The sequence below is a fragment of the Stegodyphus dumicola genome, chromosome X2 (assembly GCF_044657685.1).
Source record: "Stegodyphus dumicola isolate Sdum_Otavi_A_Nest chromosome X2, ASM4465768v1".
Taxonomy (NCBI): Eukaryota; Metazoa; Arthropoda; class Arachnida; order Araneae; family Eresidae; genus Stegodyphus; species Stegodyphus dumicola.
Window position 1 is genome coordinate 110,730,769 of NC_140781.1, and position 7,116 is coordinate 110,737,884.

The following is a 7,116-nucleotide window of genomic DNA, read 5'->3' on the forward strand; positions in this document are numbered from 1 at the left end:
CAGATACAATTCCATATTCGCAAATCTAATCTTATCGAAATCACATATCCTAATTACATTTAGAAACTTCACAAGCATTTTACATTCAAATTACTAGAATCTAACAAAAGATAAGCGGAGGAAAGGCTAAACTTCAGTGGTCTTAATTCCACAAAATGAGATGTCATTCTACCATTTAAATTTCGGCAAATGGAAACGTTGTTACATCATCCCTGTATTCTTAATATATTTAAATTTAGTCAAGAGTGCAAAAAAGAGTTTTAATCTCTAAGCTGCAGTTGAATAGCTTGAAGCTTTCCCGAACTGCAGCCAACCGTTATTTAGCTAAATTGGGAGTCAGCTTTTAAGATGATCGAGAGACAACCCACTTAGAGAGAGAAGTAATTAGGGATGCCAAAAGCGCTCCAATTAGCGTGCAACAAATTTAATTATTATTGGAAGAAGGATTAAACAATAGTAGAAGATTAAAATCTCAGTAAAGAATAAAGTAACTGTATTTTGAAGGAAAAAAAAGACACAGCAAGGTATCTTGAAACAAAGAACGTTTATTCCTGAAAAACAGAAAAAGAGTTTTATTCTGAAGTACCACGTATAACCATAAGTGCTTTACTAAGTGAAAGTCGCATGATTTTCTGATTCAAAATTAATTGTAATTTACTTTTTGAAACATAACTAATTGCCATTTCGCTCTTAGAAGCTACAGAGGATTTCTTTTTTTCTTTTTTTATGACAACTGTGTTTCAACTTCGCTCTAAAAAATCCAGTAACTTCCAGGAATAAATATTTCGCTGCTTTTATAAGCATATTCTTCAGCTCCCGTCTTAGCTGATGTTGAAGGTTTACGAAATCGTAGATTTATTTTGCTTTAATTCATCTTGTAGAGAATATTTAGGAACATAATATCTTCGAAAGGATTCAAACCACAGATCTTCCACCTGTCAGCTGGGCATACCAACCACTTATACCGCAAAAGCAATCACGAGGGATTCCATAATTCCTTTTAATCATTCCACTCTTAAAATGTGACTGGGAGAGGCACGAGAGCCAGCCCACCAAATCCAGGTTGCGACTAATTAACGTCCATCATATCTTAATTCGGGCACCACTGTAAAGGAATCCCAGGAGTCTGATAAATCAACTTTACCGTCACCAGGATTTGCACAATGAGAGAAGTGACGAATTATCAACCATCACATTTTTGTTAAGGTGACACCGTAAAGAGCATTTAAATTTTTCGAAGTCGGAGGGAAGGGTGATTAGTTAATTGTGTCTTAGCTACGATCTTCTACTTTGTAACTAAATGTATTAACCACTTACACCATAATAGTATGCCCGGGTAATGTGATAATTATTTAAGTATTGATCTCAAAGATAACTTTATAAAAAGACAATGTTTTCATCAATGGTTTATCAGATTTCCAATTATTCACCTTAAAGGTACTTATATTATACCAGATGTTTTAAAATGACTATCGGAATGATAGATGAATAGCTCAGATTCAAAAAAATTATTCATATAAAGTAAACTTTAAAATAAAGACAAACTTGCTCACATGACACCGTTAATTATAATAACAGGAAATTTAATATACAAATCCTATACGGAGAAAGTTCGAATTAGTAAATTATTCTGTAAGCTATTATATATTGCTTGGCAAAAATAAGGGGAAATAAGTCTGTAATATGTAACACTGGTCCCACAGATATCATTAAAAATTTTAGTTAATGTTATTACTTTTTTCCCACCATGAAAGTGAGTCGATAATATTTAATGAGAATATAGAAATGAATTTCTTAGCTAAAAAGTTCGAAATCTTAGCGTTTCTACACAGTGTAATATGACATAATGCTTCTAAAGTAATGCGATTTAAAGGAAATATATCTTTTAGAAATCTGCATTCGAAAACCGAATACGAATTGTTGTTTTCCGCAGTCTGAGGATATATTTTCCAAACATTTTATTTACAATGATATCTCTGGTAATTTTTATCCTAAGAACATGGAATTTTCTTTTAAATTCGGTTATGGAAAATGTTTTTCTCACAAACGCTTTTATATCAAAGGGATCGTATCAAAGTATACGTTTAACATAGTTTAAAAAACATTTTTGCCAAAAATGTAATAAAAACTGTTGTTATTTTAAGTCAACTTATCCTTGAACTAAAACTGTGGGCCTGTATTCAAGCAATTTTAGTTCGTGCAGTCCTTTCCCAATGGCTAAGTTAGGTTAGATTTTATGGATATAACAATGCCACAAGGGGCTATCTACGTAAGAGGAGGGATGTCTTCTTGGAGGAATTTCTGTGGCGAACTGGCTTACATTCATGTTGCATATGGAAAAAACCATTAAGTCCAACTATGCAGACAGTGCATTCGCCTGGGTTTGAACGCAAGCCAGGTCGAAAACTACCAGTATTTAGTGGTTTTAATTACCCGACCACTGGTGGGCTGCAGTTCTTTTTAAACGCTGTCTGTGAATACTTATTAGAGATTAACAATTTTGAACTTTTTGTTTTGCACATATCACTAACATACTTTATTTAACCATATCCAAGAAAGTAAATAATCTTTAACATTCCGTTTGTTTGAACATATCAGAAAAGTACGATTTTCCTCCAAATTATTTTGAAGAAGTAAAATGCATGTTCGAAACTAAAATATATCAGGATGAAAAAAAGTTAAAATTTCGGTAATTCTTAGAAACTGGAATGATGTTAAGTTTTCCCGTACTTGAACAGTGCGGGAATATATTTGCAAGTAAAAAATTGTAGCAGCTAAGAACGGAAATGTATTTGTCATATGCAGTGCTAGGATTGGATTGAATTGGATTATTTAATTATGGCCTGAGGGAAGGGATGCATTCGTGGAGGACTTTCTAAGGGAAACTGGCTTGTATACACGTTACACATGGGGAAAACCACGAAAACGCCCATGCAGCCAGCCCGTTCGCAGAATTCGAACCTCGGACCGAACTATCAGGTTTCAGCGTCTTTACCGCTCGTCCGCTGGTGGGCCCAATGCTAGGATTAACTTGAAACTTTTGTACGTTAATGTCGTGAAGTTGAATGCATTAATCTAAAATTAAAGTACCTGTGCTGTACTTGGAGGACGTGTTGCTCAGAATATTTTTCCATAAAAGGAAAGGATAGTAATTTATTAAAACAACCTTGTTTTTCACCACTTAACAAAAATCACTTATCCAATTGAACGCAAATGCATACATTTCTGAATTCTGGTTTCGAGAACAGAAAAGTACCCTCTACTTTTCACATAATTTAGTTCCTATAGTAACTGCGATGTAAAGATTAGGCAAAAATGGTGTTAATACGTTTCGTAGAGGGCTAATGAAAACATTGCAAGAAGAGCTTAGTGAAGAAAATCCAAGCAGAAGAATATTACATAAAGAGTGGTGGGGGAACCCATTTAGAAATTTCAGAATAATTTATGATGTATTTTATAATGCCAGTGTTTGATAACTCAGTGAAAATTCCGTGGCAATGAAGCACGTATGAAAACGAAATATACTCTTTAAATATTTTCTAATATTTATTTTCATTTCTACGAAAATAAAATGCTTTAAATATTATTATTATTTAAATATTTTATAGTTTAATTGGCTGGTAAAACCTGTAAATTCTCCAGAGGTTTCATCATTCCCTAAGCAAGAAATAATTTATTTGTTTGCAGCATAAAATCAATTCGTAATAGTTTCAAAAATGTAACTTCTTCTTTTAAATGTCGTTCAAATTAAGGAAATAGCGTATTTAATTTAAGAGGGAAAAAAATTCGTTATTTTCACAAACATAATTTTTTACATTGCGCAACGGTCGTTTTAGTTTTTCAAGTTTCATTCTCGACGAATACTTTTGGAAATTTTGCTTTTTCAGTCAGTTTGTTGTTGAAGTCTGCTAATTCATTAATTGGTAATTAGCTGATCAAAACACCGCATTTTCGTGGTAATTGGACTATGACATAAATTTTGTAGAAAGAAAGATACCTTTAGTAATTAATTTATTTATTTTCAATTAATTTTTGAATTAATTTAGCCCTATAATTAATAACTGATTAAAAAGATCATTAATTGTTTTAAAATAGTTTAATATAATTTTAAGAATATAGTCTTGCAATAGGAAATCTTAGTTAAACAAATTCCTGATTTCAGAAGGAACAGAAAAAATGCAAGGGTGATAAATAATAATCAGTATATAAATGGTGTGAAATATTAAACAAATATGAAATTTAAATTTGTAACACTTTTTTATCAGAATTTTATTTTTTATTCAAATCGGGATACCTGTACTTCAGCTGTTACCAGTTATTCATTACTTCAACTATTACCAGGATAATCTAACAACTCCTGTATGATCTACTTCATTTTTTACTTTCTCACCACCGCTCCTTTACATTTGTTCAAACACTGGCTTAGTTGTATTTAGATTTCATATACAGTGGTACTTCCGTATAGGTCCGCTTTGAGATACATTCAACGTGGTATACATACTATTTGACGCGAAAAGTTCTATCTGGTTTATAGTATTTATTTGGAATACGACTCGAGCTCGATGAGTCACGACTAGGATGACTGCTCTTGTTTTCCTATTTCGAGACAATGCAATAACTGCCCACAAGCGTCAGCACAATTGTTGCTACTAATCAGTAAACCCTCATTACAACTCTGAATTTTCAAGTGATTTTGTGCTTTTTAGAGTAAATGTTTTTTAATTCATTAACAATGAGTTTTAGGAACGGTAATGAAAAGCGTCAAGCAATTTAGGATTTTGTTAGGGTCACTATGGAGGTGAAAATATAGTATAGGTCTGGCCTTCTAGGTAGCATAAAATTAGGTCAGAACTCTAAAAGACAAGTAGCGAATTATCACTATGACTTGTAAGTACCACACAGACAGGGTAAGGGTGTAAATTACCCTTTATTAATCCAAATACAGTTTAACAGACTGCACCAACCTGTGATTACAGAAGCCAACAACTCTGGCTTTGAATCAAATGTAATGGATAAACTAAAACTAATGAAATTTAAGTATAACGTAACAGTGTAACTAGTACGCAAACTGACTCTGACCGAAGTCGGCGAAAGTAAGCCTGATGGCAAGAATAACTCAACACCGCAGAATGCTGATAGCTAAAGAATCAAAGTTAGCAACTTGGCCTTCCAAGTAGGCAGAACACGCTCTGATTTCACACTCTAAAAAACTTCCTTTAAATACTTTCTTCTTTCCTCCTAATCTGAATATTATGCGAACTAGAAACTTACATTCTGGCAGGGAAATGGAAAAGAAAGTGACAGAAAAGGAAATAAATAACAGAAATAATAGGTTAGAAAATAATTTAAATAAGTTAGAAACTTAAATGATGCTCTACAAAAGATCACTGAAAATAATGAAGATAGCATGTGTTTTCGGGACTTGACTAATGCATGCCGTATGCGCGAGTGCGATGATGCCTACGATTGTAAAAGGCAAAGACGCTATTAAATCGGCGAACATTTCGAAAAGGATGTGAAAAATTGATTTTGATCTGGGTTGTAAAAATACATTTAAATAGAGTATCATGTGTAGTATATAGTTCACCCACTACATTTGTATTTTATTATTAAACAATGTTACAATAATAATAATATGATTTTTTCAGAACGTATTAATTATTTCTTCTCTATTTCTAATGGGAAAAAGTCGTTTGGTATACATCAAAGGATCTGGAAAGATACCTAGAAACCACTGTAATTTCTTGTGCCGGATGAACTTTTTATTTTTTTATTTCACACTGCTTTACACATTGCAGTTGTTTCAGCGTTGCTTTATGTATAATTGCTTGTTTACTTACAGTGCTCTTGCTATCCATCAATCTAGCAGAATTCCTTTGCTCTTGATGAAACGAGAGCTGCATCATTGTCTCATGAATTGCACTGAGACTTGAAAGCAAAGCTAGATTAAGATGTCTCTCACTAACTGTTTAATTTAAACATCGAATCTGCTCAAAGAAGTCAAATTTTGCTTGAATATTTCAGGAAGAACTCAATTACAGTAATTTATTCACACACAAACAATCGTACTTGCAATAAAAATTGCAACGATCTGGATAAGATGGGATTTAAGCAGGAGATCTGCAGCTCCGTTGTAATCCTCCTTTGAGCTATCAAAGCCGATAGCTAACTTGGGATAATTTCAAATTGCTAATAAAACAGAGAGCTGACGATGAGATCTGATTAAGTGTTAAAGGAAGAGCAGGTATTCTTTTCACAAATTCAGAGTAGGATTGAGCTTCTTGAAACTTTCGAACAAAAAGACATATTATTTGACCAGCAAGTTTTTATAATTTCTGAAGCAATATTATGTGTTTCTCTACATACACACACATATAAAAATATTTTAGACTGAATGGTATTTTATCTCATTGTTCTCAAACAACTTTCCAAGGTCTAAGGAGGTTATAGGTCGACGTTTGGACAACGCGCTTTTTAAAAGTCCAGAAGCGCAAAAAGACATTGGCACATCAGGAGATTTAGTAAGAATATGAGTGAGGGGTATGATCTTTACACCCATTTACCGTTCCATTTTCTCCAGGAAATTAACAGTAGACGTTAACGTGTCGCTGCTTGCTTTTTCTTGACGCAGTTCTACTGATTAATCACACTGTTCGTAAAGGGAAGGTATTTCATATCTGAAAATTGGATATAAAATATGTTTTTTATAATATGTGGAATTGATCTTAACATTTTTTTACACTCTCTTTATTTTTAATTTGCCGTCATATAAAAAACTGCCAACAATCATAAATCCCCTAGAAAAACTTTCTTTATATTCATTGAAACATATTTTAAGATTTTTTTCCTTCTCTTTGATGGTAATAAATGGATCTCCTTTTATTGCAGTCATTTAAGCATATGCAAGATTCATCTACTGTGAAAACATTTTTCCATTTTTGTCAGGATAAATGCTTCTCATAAAGAATTCTGCAGCACCTCCTGCGTTCGGCAATATGTCGTGGAGAAAAGCGATGCACAGGGTTTTTCGCCTTTTTAAGATTCAAATCAGCATTAATCACTTCGTTTACAGTTGACACTGGGCATTTCAACGAATTTGAAACAGCCTATGATTTA